This window comes from Hemibagrus wyckioides, linkage group LG22 (assembly GCF_019097595.1).
Source record: "Hemibagrus wyckioides isolate EC202008001 linkage group LG22, SWU_Hwy_1.0, whole genome shotgun sequence".
NCBI classification, from domain to species: Eukaryota; Metazoa; Chordata; class Actinopteri; order Siluriformes; family Bagridae; genus Hemibagrus; species Hemibagrus wyckioides.
In genome coordinates this window covers 8,668,998-8,687,896 of record NC_080731.1, presented here as the reverse complement: position 1 = coordinate 8,687,896, position 18,899 = coordinate 8,668,998, and the positions used below count along the sequence as shown (strand labels likewise).

Sequence of the window (18,899 nt, the reverse complement as noted above, 5' to 3'; positions counted from 1 at the left end):
TTAATTCGTTACAAAGTGATTTCTAAACTAAAGTTAGACAAAAAATATTCATTTTGTCATGTTACTTAAAAAACCAGGAGCCAAGTCCACTGTCCCATGGTGGAAATCGTAAAGCTACGGCATTACCCATGACGAAGCAGTTTAGTGTTACAAAGCACTAAAAATAATTTACTGCCCTCAGGATTACCTTATTAATATCAACAAACTGTATATAACAACATATCTAATGTTAGTCTCATATTATATGGAGTGTCTGCCATACAGTTTCCCCTTAATTATTTGTTACCATGGAAACAATAACATATTTGAATGAGCAAATTTACAAAACTATGGATTTGCACAGCGACACAACGTCACAACGACATTAGATGAATTCAGTATATACTTTTATGTCACGCTCACTCACTTGCTGTAGAGTTTCACAGTGCAGCACATTAAATGAACAGCATATGGTGCAAACTGTCATGACTGAGTCTTTTTATTATATCAAAAGAAAGAAATCATAGTTGGGAGCCAGTCAGTGTTGCTGCTATGAAGTAGCATTACTTCCCATACGTCTCCTGTATTATAGGAGTTTGTTTGAGAGCAAAGTCACCTCAAGGATTGTAACATTCACAGTATATCATTTGTAACTTGAAACATTGCAATTCCATTGGTTTAACCCATCCATCCATTGTCTATACCCGCTTATTCCTAATTAGGTCCCCAGTGCACATAGAGCAAAAGGCAGGGGTACACCCTGGACAAGTCACATAGACAGACAACCACACACACTCACTCCTATGCACATAGAGCAAAAGGCAGGGGTACACCCTGGACAAGTCACATAGACAGACAACCACACACACTCACTCCTATGGGCAATTTAGAATTACCAATCAACCTGATGTTCATGTTTTTGGACTGTGGGAGGAAACCAGAGTAGGCATGGGGAGAATATGCAAACTCCACACAGAAAGGCCCCTGCCTGTTCGAACCCAGGACCTTCTTGCTGCGAGGCAACAGAGCTAACCACTAAGCCACCTTGCTGCCCTTTGGTTTAACCCGTTTGTTTTAATATATTTCATGACATAAGATAATCACAGTGTGTAGAAATATGACTTTTTTTTAATTTATTGGTTTGGGGCAAAAGAAGTAATATGCAACCTAGCCAGATCTTTCCAGATTTCTAAAAATAAATATTGTCCTAAAATAACTGCTTACAAATTACATAAACTGAACTTTTATTGACAATTTGTGATATAGTGCTTACTTTGCTCTATAGTGGTCGTATTTAAGGACAAAACTGTTCTTGACTGTTGATTTTTCAATGATCAATTATTCAGGATGAGAAAATGTAAGCTGCTACACCAATTATATCATCTTTACATTTTTTCCACATTACTAATGACCCGTTTTTAGCATTGCTATGCACCTGACTTAATGTGAAGTTCTAGCCTGGAGCTAAACAGGTAGAAAGCTGTCCTTCACGTTTAGGCCGTGACATCTCCACCTCGGCTTCTCTCTCTCTCTCCTACATCCCTCCCCTCTGGCCATGTTTTCTTCTTAAGGTTACAGTTATATAAAGTAAAACATAAACGCGAGAGCCTCCGCTTTGAAAAGACAGCCTGTGCTTACTAAAGCAAGAAAAGAAATGATTTTTTATTATTTTTGTTGTAGATAAATATTTGAAGTATCCAAAGAGTGAGAATTTAGATGTAGGATTCGGATGATATGTAAATAGTTGCTGAAATAGATACTTTTTTTTAACTTTTATATTATGCTGTTATACATAGATTTATATCCAGAGACGGCATGTTCCCTAAAATATGCTTATCTATGAATTATCTTAAGAACCACATATACATCATAAAATCTAGATCTAAATCTGTGTCTATGGCTTTTAATACGATGTACCATAGTGTCATCTCTGCAACTCACAGCCAGTTCCCTGATGATATCTCCTACCACCCCAAACTGCCTTTAGGCATGTGTGTCTGTGTGTGTGTGTGTGTGTGCATGCATTGCGTCCTGCAATGGACTGGTGTCCTATCAAAGGTGTGTATACTCTGTGCCTAATGATCCTGCGATATGGAGTCATATTAACCTTTTTTGTTTTCAATTCTGTCTTGAGAGAAATGGGCTCTTTTGTTCTGTTTTGTCATTTGAGAAATGAATAAACACACACAGATTTGCACAAGGATTGTTTTCCAGGGTCTTATTGCTTGTCATTGTGAGTTTGTGTTATGGCAGACATTAACTGCAGAGATATACAGCAATGTATTGCCCCAAATCTTACAATAGAGCCCTTCATAGTCCTACATAGTGCCCCATCAGCTGTTTTCTCTATGTAGCAGAGTAACTGTCTGTTAGAATAAGAGTATGGTTTATGCTTTATGGTCTAAGGGAAGCACCCTGTATGGTCTAATCACAGTAGATGCATTTGACATGTTTATTTAGTGCTGTATGCTAATTTCAGCCAATCACAGTAAGATACACAGTAAGAAAACTAAACTGCATTTCTATAACTGTGAGCTGTTCTTTTCTGCATCTCTCCACATCCTTATCTTTAATCTTTAAATGCTGATGATTTCTTTGTATTTATTTTAACCGCTTTTAGGGCCTCGATAATTTCAGCCAAGAACCAGTCGCAGTTGATTCGGTGTTAGCTGATGAACACGGTACAGGCCGAACATTTTGATCTTAGTCTTAAAACAGGAAAAAAGTGAACTCTTTAAAATGGCTACTTCTTAAAGCTTAAAGAGACTTAAAGGAAATCAGAGAAAAGCATACATATGTATGGCTAATCCTCATAACCAGTCTGATTTTGAAAATAATCTTTCTTCAGTTTCCGCTACTGAATAATTGAGTGCTTTAAAAGCAATAATGCAAAGCTGTAAGGGGATACTGTTATATACCGAAAGCTGGAATATCGTGCTATTCGTCAAACTGAGAATCCACCAGTCTGTGATACTGTGAGTTTTTATACAGCGGAAAAGCATGAGGTATTTAAGTCAGATACTGTTATCTTTATGAGGACACAAATAGCTCGCTAGTAATATCATGTGTGCTGCTTAAATATAAGCCAATCCATAGAGACTGCATCACAGCCACCAGCAGTCTCAGCATTGCATCAACAAGAGGAATGGAGCCACTGCTGCCAAAAAAAAATGGCAATTGCTATTCATTGTGTGTGTGTGTGTGTGTGTGTGTATTTGTGGGCCTTTTATCCCTCTTGGACTGAAGTTTTGGAAATGACTTTTTGATATTTTGCAGTTCGACACAAGGAAACTTGTGTGTATTTGCAATTGAGTGCAAAAGTTTTTACCCCCTTGGTATCTGAATGCAAAAAAGGATTCAGGGAGGGAGATATCATACACACTTTATGACTTATAATCAAGAACCTAACGCGCTGTCTATCTCACAGTTTCCTTAAAACATTTCTTTCTTTTTTTATTCTGTCCCAAGACTATGCAAATATTTGCGCTCTAGAGTGTGTCTCTGCGCATGGGTGTATCTCTGTGTGTGTTAGACATATTAAATATCTTCACTCGGAATTATTTTTGTGTTATATACGGTTACAACAAAGTTAAAATAGACAACACATTTTGAGCACGGCTCCAGTGGCAGCTGGATGACTTTAAAGCCGGAACACTAAAATAATCTTTACTAAATATGGATAGAGCTGAATTAAATACAGTGTAACACATGCTTTAGCCATTTATGAAGTGCTGCAAAAACGTAGGTGTTTGTTGGATGATATAACAGAATATATTAATGTCAAACTTGGTGTGAGTTGGCTCTATTGATTTTTGTAAGGTTGACCTTTTTGTAAATGGCTGGAACAAGTGATTAAATGATGCCTTTGCTTTAGGAATGAAACCAAACACAATGAGACACTCTTTACTTACCAAATGTAAAGAATAAACAATAATTTAACCTGATCATTTATCACAGTAGAATTTCCAGCAGCATGACTCGGCATGCTGTTCTAGAAAAATGATCAACGACATGATAGTGTGATGATCCTCACGTGTTGTTATAGCTATTTGCCAACAGTAATAATTATTTTTTACTGAAGTGCAAACCCTGTCGCTTTAAAGCTGAAGGACAGTTTATAGTACATAGCTTTGCCACTGGAATTCTCACGGAAAATAACTACAATTTCACAATTATTATTTTTTTAGCTGTCCACTGTACAAGTACTTGGATTGAGTACATCAGAGGGACGGCTCATGTTGGACGTTTGGGGGACAAAGTTAGGGAGGCCAGATTAAGATGGTTTGGATATGTACAGAGGAGGGAGAGTGAGTATGTTGGTAGGAGAATATTGGACATGGAGCCGCCAGGAAGGAGGCAAAGAGGAAGGCCAAAGAGGAGGTACATGGATGTAATAAATGAGGATATGAAGTGCAAGTGTTAAAGGATGCAGAAGATAGGGATAGGTGGAGCGAGATGATTCGCTGTGGCGACCCCTGAAGGGAAAAGCCGAAAGAAGAAGAAGACTTTTTGTTTGTTTTTTTACATATTATCAATTGTACTGTGATGTAAAAGCAAATAAATGTGGAAAAATCATGACACAATTTAAACTTTGGGAAATCAGAATAGCTTTTTAAGCCACTTGTATGAAGTACATGCATTTCAAAAGACGTACACTCAAAGAAGTCTTGTATAATATATTCTGCTACATTGCAGAATACTTTATAAAAATACAAATTTAAGGACATCAGAGTTCTAGTACATTCTATCAAGCTTTAAAATATTGATTATTAAAAGCTTAGTAATGTTTAGCAAATAAGCTCAGTATCGAAAACATGTTAAACTTACAAATATATATATATACAGATTACAGTATACTAATATATTGTTTAAAGAAAACTCATATATGTATACTTTATGAAATGGCAGTATGTCTCTTGTTTAAAAGGACAGTATGATGTATCAGAAGCCCAGTAAAATATACTATCTATATCATAAGAGCCACACTCTTTCTCCTTATATCTCCAAAATGGTCTAATGGAGTACTCAGGCCCAAGCAGAACAGTGCACCTGTAGTTACCTGTAATGTGCTGTAATGGGAGGAAATTACAGCACCATTTAGAGTCAGTTGGGTTATATTATTTCTGTCTGGCTGTGTCTGTCATTGCATTATTATTCATGGATTATATGCTACAAATTAGTCGTCCAGCTGCTATCCGCATAGTCACATGCCTGGCATGTTTTTAATATACTAATGACAGCTAATATGAACCCGGAGATTGATCTTCAAAACCTCAGACGGGGCAGTATGATGACGGGAGGTGTACGAGCAGTTTCAAAGCAGGGGTTGTTATTTTGTTTAACTTTTTTAAAACGTCCCACAAGCTTCCAGTTTATGCCTCTTAATGTAAAACCGCTCATACTACAGGGGTTAATTTCACTTTCACAAAAAAAAGTTAAAGATCGACACAAGAGAACAGTGCGGTTTATCATTCCAAGCCCGAGATGTCAACAGGTAGCAGCTGAGTTTCAACAGGATTCAGATGATTTATTGGTATCTTACATTCCACTGACACCTAGAAAGAGATTGAAGAGACAAACATGACACAGGTAACAGTTTTTATAGGACAAGAACTTCCATTGCCGCCATAACTCAGTGGAGTCGTACAATCAGGAGATGGCCAGACTCATTTATTTCTACACGAGTGAAACAAGATCACTTCTGTGACATGCACTTCTGATTGAAAGACCTGATTTACAAGCATGTGCATTATGAAGTGTTCAGTAATTGCATATCATATGTGTGTAGTTGTCAAACGACACACTGACACGTGCACTGGCAAGCATTTTTGGCCTATTAATACCTGATACATCAGTCCATGTTCATACAGCATTAATCCCGCTGCAATATCAAACACACAAAAGACAATGTTTGACTGTAACACTAAATTAAAAGAGATCTCGAAAGGACAGAGCGCTTGAAACTTAGTTTCTGATTGTAGGAAAAGGTCAGCGCATGTTAAAAAGCTTAAAAGCTTACTTCCTCAACAAGACAGCACTGAGCGTTTCATTTTCTTTTAATACACGGTAATTATTTTTACAATGGTAATGGCCTCAGCTGGACTGAAAGAATGCAATTTAGGCCACTTTTGCTGCATTAATTAAGAGCACCTTTTGTATTTTGAATGAAAGTGACTGAAAGGAAATCCTCAAAATCCAGACATGGTACTTCAGTTTCGAGAAATGAAATGGCTTTTGTTGAAAAGGGAATTTAAAAGATTAGAAGCATTAGCTTTATGTTATTCCCAAGCATAATAAAGCTTGAAGTTGACATCTTGTGGGTTTTTATATGACTATATTATGCCTATAGATTGAAAATTATTTCAGCACAGTCAGTTCAGCACAAATCACCGGACTTGATCCTATCAAGTCATTTTTTTAAAACTGTATAGGAATCCACACCCTTCATTTATTTAAAATACCAAGAACACAAATCTTCATTTATTTAAAATATCAATACATTGTAAAGATGAAATAGAGGTCTGTGTGACCTTTAGCTATGTCATTTAGCTGCGACTATATTGCAGCTTTACAGACCAAAGTATCACATTTTAAAAGCCTATTTTCCAATCCATTACATTAACATAACTTTTTTTAGTGGATTTATTTCAACATTTATCAAAAACATCTAGGAGAAAAGTTCAATTTGTTGGTGTTCTGTAACGGTGGAGAGGTGCTATAACTTTTTCCTGGGGTGTTAAGAAAAATACATTTTTCCACACCACTATGTTTTATACATATACATATGCTGACGCTTATTCTTATACAAAAATGTAATAAATTCACATTGTTTATAATGTTTAAAAATGTGTTTATTATATTTTTATACCATGATTTATAGTAATACCTCACACATCCACGAGGATACGTTCCAGGACCCATCGTGAATGACGAGGTTTCACGGATATGCGTTGGAGTCACTAAAAATGCTAATACTATACTGTAAATGCTTATTTTTTAGAGTTTAAACCCTAAATATGACCATAATCAGGCTCCCAAAACACTTTAATTTCATCTAAAAGTTAGCTTAATATATTACCCTTAAAAAAATAATAAACGTTTGACGTTAAAATAGAGTACAGTATCGCCTGTATGAAAACCAAGGAAAAAATCACTGAGATCACTTATTCACACTTACAGAATATACGTGTGTGTGGAAACGAGTACAAGGTGTGGGGAGATGAACAGCGACATCACGCATACAAAGCATCGTAGCTACCAGCCAATCAGCAGCTAGGTAAACCTGTAAATGCTCTGTGATTGGCTACTTCCAACCCTTCCAGCCTGTAGAGTGTCGTAATGGCTGTACTGTATATACATTCGATATCATTAAAATAACACTGATATTTTATTTATATTGATATTTTGTTGATTTTACTTTTATATTTATATTACTAAATTAATAAACTAAATTTTTCTTAATAATTTCGCATTAAAAAGCATGAAAATGTGTAAATGGCCACGAAATTAGCCGTAACACTTTTGCAGGATTTTGCGGGTATGCGAAAAATTCGCAGATGCAAATAGTTAGGTTCCAATGAAAATTTTTTGCGGATCAGTGTACCATGATAGATATCAAATTATTTATTATTTGCCTTTTGAGAAATTTTTGCAACAGATTTATATCTATATATTCTAGTGATAGGTGTTGTACCTAAAGTTTACTTTTTTCTAATATTACAATATGGCAAATAATTAATTTTTTTATACATTTGTAGTTTTTAGTGTCTTCTAGAATAAGTTAGTGCTATGCAGAAGCTAATATGTGCTTGAAGAAGGTGAATGTGTGAAAAAGGGTGGTATAAACATTGAATATAAAAAAAAAGACTTAAAATCGCAGGTTTTTGTGATGTGAAAAATGAAAGCTAAAGTGATGTGTCAACAAAAACAAACAGAAACCCGGTTTCAGAAAGTCTTCACAACCATTTTGAATGAGAGAATTAGTTTGTGGGCATAATTCTAAAAGATATGTTTGCCCAAAGAAGACCATCGTCTCAGTGAAGCGTGGTGGTGGCAGCATCATGGTACTGGGCTGCTTCTCTTCCGCTGGGACCGGAGGCAGTAGGCAGGATAGAGAGAATCATGGATAGATTCAAACACCAATTTGTTTTCGCAATATACCTGGATGTTTCTCTTAGTCCCCTAATGGTCCAGCGCCAGGATCCTGCACTCTCATTGCCGCAGCCTGGGTTTGATTCCCGGGCAGAGAACTAACCCAGCCTCTGAGGGGCTAAATCTCAGTCTCCCAAAACTGGATTAAATGGGAGGGATGCTTTAGAAAGGGTATTTGGCTAAAAAATCAAATATTTGGACCAGATGATCCGCTGTAGTGACCCCAAACATGGAGCAACTGAAAGAAGTTCTGTCTTAGCCAGCTGAAGATGAAGATCATGAAGATCAGCACAGTTTTATAAATCTGAGTGCTGCACTACAAGGAAAATCTGCTTTGGTGGTATGCACACTTTATTTCCCATCAAACATTTCTATCAGGTTTTTTTTCTTGATTACTCCATCACATTAAAGGACCAAATGATCTGCTGTGGGGACCCTGATCAGGGAACAGCCGAACAACAACTCCATCACATTAAAAATGGAAAAATATGTTCACGTGATTTATCTTGGTTTCATTTTTAAAACCCCTACAACTGTAACAGGGGTGTGTGTAGACTCTTTATATCGAGTAAAGTTTATGTTGGCAGATAAAATAGTGCACCTTTGTAAATGACTGTATTCTTGAACTACATTTTAATACACACTAAGTATTTGTAATTCCCAGAGCTGACCTAATAACCTACTTTAGGATTCTACTATATATTGAGGAATAGCTTTTCATGCTTTTTGATTTATACTGATCTTGTCTTATGAATAATTTATAAATGAAGTGGGCAGTGGAGATTTACTCCAAATTTGCTAAGTAGCTAATAGGATATTATTGTGGAGTACAGTATTACAGTACATAAAGTATGCCTGGTGATAAGAAAGATAATCGTAACGGTTTATTTTAATAACTTACAGACCTTCACACACGGTTTCACACACTGTAAAGCATGTGGAAGTTAAACACATTGACAAACCCTCTATTGTGAGCATTCTTGTCTTACACCGCCTGTTCACTTGAGACGGCCCCCGCTTTAAAGTGCCAGCATTCGTATTTACATTGTGATTTGGAGAGTCAGCTGGCTCTGCCCACATCGAGAACTTCACAGCACCTGCACTCACTAAGTGTTTTGAATAATTTATCATCTCTTTCTTGTTCCCACATGAATCTAGTCTCCATAGAGAATTCACAGTTTACCAGAGTAGAGGTCCAGATGCATATGAAAGGTAAAGAAAGATACAGAAGTCACTTTTTCTGCTCTTTTATTAAGTTTTACTGCATGAATTATTCAACTAAATGCACAGGCACAAAGTTAAGCTACTTTTTGTTAGCACAACCATGTGCTATCATGTGCTGTCCGCATCATGGCTCTTGGTTTAGTCAGATTCATGAAGCTACCACGAATTTGCACTTGAATAGATATGATTTATTCTTTGATTTCAATGGTTTATACATGAGTCAAAGTTCTGAGAGGGTTGGACCGACTGCATATGTTGGGTAAGCTATGCTCCATAGCTTGAATAGAAGAAATAACAGAATAAATTTTTATTCTTCTTGTGTACATGATTTTCCTTTCTGCTTCTCCACTGACGTGTTTGGAATCTAAGTGACTGTAGATGGCTGTGCTGGAGTGTAGCGATATATCTGTCATTTAAAGGCGTGAGATTAATTCCTACTTCTATATTTGACAGTTAGCCTATAGTTAGTTCAGCAGTCTGGTGGTCTTCCAAGGTATTTACAAGGGAATCTCCCCAGTTTATGCCAAGCTCAAGACAGAAATATGGCGCTGAGAAATGTTGCTGTGAGCTCATCTTACCATCGTTTTTGGAATGCATTACAAATGTATTATCAGGAACATATTAAAATCATGCCATCGTGAAATTTTTGTCTGTATCTGTTTCAGCTGTTCAACGTCAATTGATTGGGTGGGAAGAAAAATTCCTCTGTGGAATTATGGATTGGGCCAGGAACATTAGTCTTAATTTGTGGTCAATTAGTCTGTTAGGCTTTTGAAGCAGTACTGTGTTTTCTTCTCAGCAAGAAAACAGATTGCATTTACATTTGCATTTACTTATTTGGCAGACTCTTTATCCATAGCAAGTTGCAACGAGGCAGACTACAATCCAAGCATAAAGCTGTTAAAGTGATACAAGTGCTGCCAGGCTCAGTCTTCACCAATTGACTGGAAACAAGCACGAGAGAGTGGTAACAAAAGACGATGGGCTAATACTCAGGAGTGATACACCAATCCCTCCAGGATTTAGCGATTTTGTGATCTTAGAAATGAAGACAAAATCAAACAGACTCCACAATATTTGGAAGACCTTGCAGTTTTTCAAGATTACAGCAGAATTGGGCCAAGATGAGTCGTGTGACAACGTACATTCAAAGCTAAATCCTCTTTGATTCACGTGCATCTAACATGAGTACAGCAGTGACAGAAAGTAATTATATATGTGTCTTCACTGGTACTAGTTTAATAGAAGAATCCTGTGCTTGCAATTTCAGCAGTTCAAGTAGTTGGAAACAGCTGAAGCAAATTCAAGCATTTTTGGCCACAACAATCACAATAAAAACTCATGACGGGACTGATACACACACTAGGTACAACAAAATTATGAATGATATTATGTGTCACAGTAAACTAACTTATAACAGAGTGGCAAGTCATTTGTTACATGAACAGCTAACTGCACAACAAAAGTGATTCTTCCTGGAACAAGAGGGTTTTTTGATGCTTTAGCTTGATTTGGGGGTTTTACTAATTGGGCAGTTGCACAGCAGGGGTTCTCAATGCTTTTGCATTCAGAGACCCATTTAATTGTAAAAAAAAATCTACAGATTTTTCCATGAAAATTATTTCAGTAGGTATTAATATTTTGTCTGTTTATTAGAGCCATAGAGATTTCTGTTCCCGAGCTTTCAAACAGAATACAATAGTTTTAAGTTGACATTATATCCTGCTTGTTTTCATGTTTTTAAAGTTTGAGTTTCATTCATTCATTCATCGTTCATTCATTCATTCATTCATTCATCCATCCATTTATCCATCCATCCATCCATCCATTCATTTGTTCATTCACTCATCCATTCATTCATTTATTCATTCATCCATTCATTCATTCATTCATTCATTCATTCATTCATTCATTCTTGTAAATAGGCCAATTACTGTGATAAGATGTCAAAAAATAAGTACAACTTTGATAATGCTGCATTGTGGCCTCCACCACAGTAATTAAGTATCAAATATCTCCAAACCCCTTGCTAGGCTTTAAAGCCCCCCCTGGACCCCACTTTGAAAACCACTGGGTTATCTGACAGTGACAAAACAAAGGACCTTTTGATGTCTGTTACAAAACACAGGAGAAACTCATTGCTGGTGTCAGTTCACATTCAGAGCTGTATAATATAGTTCACCAACTACTTTTCTAAAAATGCCAGATACTGAAACTTCTTATAAATTTAGTCTTAAAAATAGCCTTCATTTTTAAAGACTGTAATCAGACATTCATGCGTACATGCACACAATTGAAACGAAACTGTTAATGGTGTTTAATAACTACCTTTCTGAAAGAGCTCAAGCTTCAGGTTCAGGTTTTATTTAAGATTTTGAGCGAATCCGCAGGGTAAATGAAGCTCCTGTTTCTGAACTATTACATCATCAGGCACCAGTCAGTCACAGCCTGTGTAGTGAGAGGGATGCAACATACAGAAGGTACTGAAGACTCCTTGTAAGTAGGTGAAATTACAGATTTAAAAACACCCCAAACTTGTGTACATAAATTCTATGCAGAGGAAGTAGGTTAGAACATTTCCTCCCGAAAAAAGATGTTAGGAATCAAGTTTTAGAAATGACAACATACACTGAACTGTCTCTGGGGTGGTACCTTTATCTCTCTTTCGTATCGATATGTGCAAGTAGTACCCTTAAAAAGATTTGAGATACATAATTGGACCTTTTGTAGTACAGCTTTAGAAAGTAAAAGATAATACAGTTTAGTACCTTAATGTTTATCAGCTTTCTGAAGCTTCCTTTAGCAACCGCTTGCTTTGTATGTAATCATGCTAGGCTGGCATTGTGGAGATGTATAATATGAATAAACCAATTAAAATGCAAGCACTGAAAACATTTGAATGTGTTGAACTCCATATCTGTACAGCATTTCTGCACCCGCATCCTTGACACATTTAGGAAGAACTGTTAAGGATGTGATAATAGAAATTTGTTGTGGTCTAAAGGCTACACTGTCATCAGATGAAACCGGTTGGATATGCTGATGTCACGTCTGCCCTGATTCTGTCATCTCTGGCTGTCCTCCTTTGCCCTCGGCTTGCTGTGTATGGTCACAGCTTCTTGCTCTTCTTAGCTCATGTTTTATATTGATTGGTTTTATCCATCCCTGATTGTTTTGACCCTAGTTTGGGCATTTATGACCTCAATGTCATCTAAATTTTTATGTATTTCTAAAGCAATTACTGGCCTCAGTTTCTTGTCTCTAGATTCATGGTTTTAGGTGTACCTTTTCCTAGTCATTTTTTATTTCTGGCATTTTTGACAGGATTTTGATCATCTCAAACCCAGTATGCCTTCCCTTTCACCCCTGCTATGTTCTCAGCAAACGCATCTCATGCATTAACTATTTTTTTCCCATATTAATATTTAATTCATTTTTGGAGCGACATTCTTTGTATAATTTCTACATATTTCACAAATGATTAAAATTCATTTATCAGCCTGATCTCAGAAATGGTCTTGTGTTTTCCAGGATTTAGCTGTATGTGCTTTTAGTTGAGTGTTTCTTATTGACGGTCTGCTAGAGCTGTAATCCTGCCATTTGGATTTCCCTCAGATTCAGGAGCTTATCGTTTTAGCTTTAGTAAATGAAAGTGATAGTCATAGTCATGATAGACTTGAACTTAAGTAAACGTTGTAGTCAAGGATCCTTTGAGACTTTTAAGAAGTGCAGATGCTTCTGTAACCCTCAGAATTCATGGGACGTGGTAGATTAATGGTTAAGGTGTTGGACTACTGATGGGAAGGTTGTGAATTTGAATCCCAGGTCCACCAAGCTGCCATTGCTTTGCCCTTGAACAAGACCTTTAACCCTCAATTGCTCAGATAAATTGTAAGTCTCTCTGGATAAGGGCAAATGCCATAAATCTTTTTAGAAGTCTGTAGATTGCTGGTAGCAATACATGCTATAATATATGAGTAGCGTAGTTTGTTTTTTGGATAAAGCACCCCTTGACACATCTAATGCTTTGTCCATGTATATTTGTGAAGTATTGAGATCGTAACTGTCTTCATTCTAATCTGGCGTTGATTAATTGGCCAGTAAAAACACAGGCAGTGCTGTGACAGGGATTCAGGTTGTAATTGCTGGTATGGAATTTATTAGCTCTTTTGTGTGACGCTAGTGAATGAGAGTGAGCAAAGTTATGGAACTTCTACACAGTTGTAAAGTCGGTGAGCTGGATAACACATGATAACCAGCCAATGACTAAGGCAGGGTGGGAGGTGTTTGTGTGTTTTTATGTATTTATGTATTTCAGACTCAGCCGCATCCAGCGAGGGTGAGTCATTCAGACCCGCTTGCCCTCATGTGTATATATTTATCCGGCTCGTGCCTAATATATTATGGACAAGCTGAAAAACTGAACAGATAATACTGTTATGTTGAAGTTTACTATAATTAATTTGAAGTTGAATAATATATGGAGAATTTTCTGTTGAAACCCGAATATAAATGAGATGGATAGCAAAGTTATTCAGACTGTGAAATACTAAACTGCTGTGGTAATGATGCAGATTTGGATTTTCACCTTAATGTCCCAGGGAAGATGTCACTTTCTCTCTTGAAATTGATTTATCAAAGGTGCTCCCTGCAGCCAAACTGGAACATGGTCTGAATATATATTACACAGCAGTCTATGCCCATAGCTTCCCTCTAGTAACCTAAACATTTCAGTTAGACAGAAAGCAGATAAAACAAAGACTCTGGATTTATCCGGTGCAGTACATGCAATTAAGTTGAGCCTAGCTAACGTATTCTAATGTACTAATAAGGGAAAAAGCCTTCTAGTAGTGGCTGTAAAAATTGTAGCTCTATAATTATTATTCATAAATAACAAATATATTGAATCAGATAATACATAAGAAATGATACTTATCTACTATAAATGATTCAATCACTACAGTACAACTAATACTAAAGGTATGAAGTATAGAGACAGTTTGGACCTGCTGACACATCCCGGGAGTTTAAAGTGTCAAACAATATCTCAAGCACTGCCTTGTTCAAAGTCTCTTCTAACTAGTATAATGATTTTCCTGTCAGTTTTTGTTCCTAGCTAATCAAACAGTAGCATGGCTGCTGTGTAGCAGGTTGACAGGACGATTGGTGATTGGGGAAATAATGTTTTCCTATCCAGACAGATAGAGGCTAGCAGCTGGCAGGAAAAGGGCATTAATTACCTTTAATTACCTTATCGGTAGCTTGCCAGAGTAGTTTGATCCTAGTGGAATCCATTTGGAGCTGATTTTGAAACAAAATCCTGTTGAAACACCATTAATTTATACATTGATATAGGGAATGTGGTGACAGCTTTTCACTAAAACATTCACTGTGAGCTAAAAAGTACCTGGCGTGCTTGTGACAAATGCTAGACTGTTTTTTCACGACAGTAAGTCTAATTTTGTCACTCGAGCTCTGGCGCCACAGTAAGGTCAAAGATGTCAACTAAATGTAGACCGGCAGCATGAGCGGTTATGTTTAGCGCCTTGCTTTTTTTTTTCCCTCTTAAATGACTGACTCAGCATTAATATTAGACGTATGAGGAAACGTTTTTCTGGTTTATGGAGGCATTGCTTAGAGCTTATAATGTATATACAACTTGTGAAATGATTTGTAATAGACATTTAATTTATTTAAGCTCAGAATTCAGCAAGAAATTATTTATGTCAACAAGTTGGATGTGTGGTAATGTAAAAGGGGTTAAGCCGGACTTTGATTCCTTTTTCATTCTGAATTTGATCATTTATTAGGACACAGTGAGTGTCTTGCACACACAAAGAACAGCAAGACAGTTAGCTAAGTGCCGACTCTGTCATAACAGAAACAAGCCATTAAATATTTATTCTCTATGCAGACGGCTCATTCATGTAAGCTGCCAAGCAACAGAAAATCAATGTCAGGAAACAAGCATGGCAACTGTCCGAGGCAATGGATACGACAGGGACGGAAGCAGTAAGCGGCGCAGAAATGCCCTTATTGATTGCTGGTTAAATAAAAGCCTGGGAAATGACAAGAGCTGTGAGGAGTGATGGTACCATTTATTTTTATTCGACTAAAGAAGTCTGGAACAAAATATTTGTGTCAGTAGATGATAAGGAAATATATACATTACCAGTCAAAAGTTTGGACACACCTTTTAATTCAATGTTTTTTGTTTAGGGATTTATTTTCTACATTCTAGAACAATACTGGAGATTTCAAAACTATGAAATAACACACATGGACTTAAGTAATCCATATGTAACGACAACAAACAACAGTCAGTTGTTATTTTAAGACACGAAGGTCAGGTGTTCTGGAATAGTTCTTGCAAGAACAGTATTGTCAAGTGCATTTGAAAAACCCATCAAGCACCATGATGAAACTGGCTCACATGAAGACCATCCCAGGAAAGCAAGACCAAAACCTACCTCTGCTGCAGAGGAGAAGTTCATTTAGAGTTACCAGCCTCAGAAATCACCAATTAACAGCACCTCAGATTAGAGCCGTTATGAAGGCTTTACAGAGCATCAGTAGCAGACATATCTCAATATCAACTGTTCAAACGACATTATTGTGTATTTCGGCCGCCTTCAGCATTGTTTTACAATGTAGAAAGAAATAAACATCAGGAAAGACCATGGAATTAGAAGATGTGTCCAAACTTTTGACTGGTAGTGTAGATAAAATATCTTGATGACTGTGCTACTTAAAATGACATAAAACATGGTGCTAGGTTTAGGGGAAATTTACGGCAAAGTAGATGTACATGCAATACTTAACAGGGTGTTACATTAACATAAGTTCATTTGTAGATAGCTGGCTTGTAGAAATGTGATTAAACAAACTGAGGACTGCATTCATTTTATGTTTAAACTCATAGCAATAGCTTCCATATATGAACATCATTATAGGGAAAATTACTGCACAAAACAGCTCTTTGATAAATCTAATCCATTTCTGTATTTGTGCCAAGTAAACCAGCCAGTAACAAATATTTGAATCTGCCATGAAGTCTTTTCATACTCACAATCAAACACAAAAGCATGTGTGAGGGTTTGATTCCCGCCTGTTTGTGGAGTTTGCTTGCTCTTCCTGTGCCTACTGGGTTTCCTTCAGGTTCTCTGGTTTCCTCTACAGTCCAAAGGCATGTGTTGTAGCCATCTATAGATTGTCTGAAGTGTGTATGAGTGTCTGAAGTGTGTGTGAGTCTCGCGGCCTAGCATAGTAGGAAAAGCGGTGTATAGAATGTATGGATGGAAAATCTCTCCACCAGCTACACCTCTGGTCTGGAGAGTGTTAAAGCCAGTCTTTTGTTCTGTAGTTCTTCTTATACCGTATACCTGTAATGAAAAGCAAACAAGTTTCTATCAGTAGTCTCTTAAGTGCCAGCCACTTGCTACCACTTTACCATCTGCCATTTTGAGCTTTATTTGCAGTGCAGAATTCCCTAAAGAAATGCATTCTTCTGTTCTGTTTGGGTCCTGTGGCACTGATAGTGTCTCTGTTTCAATTGAGATTCATTACTGTGTCCCATACATCCTGGATTAAACCAGGACACTCAATTTTACCCGGAGCAAGTTCTTTGTATTACTTGTCTTTAATGTTCTGCCTTGAAACTGTGTTCAGTACAAGTGCATGTGTGATGTTGAAACAAGAATGTGCGTTAAAGTAGAGCAAAATGTTAAAATGTCTTCCCGGGATAGCTATCACTGACCTGAAGCAGAAAGGATTTGCACACTCTGCAGAAGATTTCACATATAAATACACTGAAAACTGTAAATAGACTTGATTCAGTCGCTGGCACCTTATTTTTAAGATTAATGTCAACCTGGTGTGTATGGAATATTGAAATGCTGTCAGCCTGAAAGTTGACTACAGTAAATTAAGTTTTATTAGTTCGGTATCACGTGCACAGAAAACAAACGCAGTAACAAAAAAATTGCATCATGCTCTCCTGCTTTATTCACTGGGTTTATTAAGAATTTCAGTTCGATAAGTAAATTACTCTCCTAATTTGGTCGCAGTCAGCACTTCGTTTTCATTATTCGCTAATCTTTGCCATAATAACGATTCAGGCATGCGTATCTGATGACCTTTTTTTTTTCGAGCCAAAGTTTGGCATTGGACATCTTCAGCCTGTTTGATATCAGTAACTCTGTACCAGCGATAGTACAGAGTTACAGTGTAATGAAATAACTCAGCTAGATCTCCCGCTGGGAAGAAATTCTACATTATCTTCAAAGCATTTCAAAGTACATAGTGTCAAAATAAACCATTTCCCTCCACCATATCATGTATTCTGTTTCCTTAGATTTTTTTTTACATGTTTTAAAATTAATTAATAATAATATTAATAATAATTATAATAATAATTAATTGATTAATTAATTACTCAATTTATTATTTATTTATTTATTTATTTATTTTGGAGTTTAACCCCTTGAGCTCACTGGACTGTATGTAGCTCCAGACGAAACCATTTCTGTGTATGTTTATACATTTTCATTGTAGATATATAATAATTCATTATGATCATTAAAGCATGATTTAGGGTGAATACCGTAATGATATGCCAGGGATTTAAGAAAGAAACAGGAAAAATAATCAGTTCCATGGGTCATGATATTACCACCCTGAAGTCATCCAGAAGTGTTTTATTCCTCTTATTCCGCACCAATTATCTCATGTTTACAATATTTTATTGAGTAAAGAACAACACATCACTTTTCTTACTATTTATTGTTACATATTATGTTGTGGAAGTGTGTGTGGTTGTCTGTCTATATGTGGAACTGCGATGGACTGGCGACCTGTCCAGGGTGTACTCCTGCCTTTTGCCCAATGTGCGCTGGGATAGGCTCCAGCACACCCCCGTGACCCTAATTAGGAACAAAGCGGGTATAGACAATGGATGGATGGATGGATGGATGGATTATGTTGTGGAACAAGTTAGAAAATCGAATTTATAGGTTATTATCGCTTATTTATATTTATAACAATTAATCAGCTGCCTAACAAGACCTTTATTTGTAACATTTGTCAACTTTAAAACACAACAGAAATCTAATTTGTAAAAGTTGACTTAAATTATTTCTAATAAGACAAGATAAGATTAATCCTTTATTAGTCCTGAAGGTCCAGACACTGCTTCAGAGTACAAGGGAAATAAATATAAATGAAATATTCTATATATACAAAATGTAGACAGAAGTACAAAAAAGGTGATAGGGAACTAATGATCAGTATGATGTTGCACATGGTATGGTATTGTAATTATTGTGAAATTGGGATAGTGCATATGATAGCACAGTGATACTGTCAGTAATGTTTTTGAGTAAACAGTACAGTGTACCTTTATGTAAATCATATAAAGTGTATTATAAATAACTAGCAGAGATTGGTGGTTGGCAGTTAATGGGATATGTTCCATGAACTGCAATTTCACGTGGCAGCGACACGTTTAAATGTGTACAGAACCATACCTGAAGACATCTGTTTATTCT

General features: G+C 36.6%; 1 protein-coding gene across 2 annotated transcripts in view; it reads left to right on the top strand.

Annotated features, from left to right (window-relative positions):
- Positions 1 to 18,899, top strand: part of fras1 (Fraser extracellular matrix complex subunit 1) — a 137,144-nt gene that overhangs the window by 18,039 nt on the left and 100,206 nt on the right. The window lies entirely within an intron of this gene.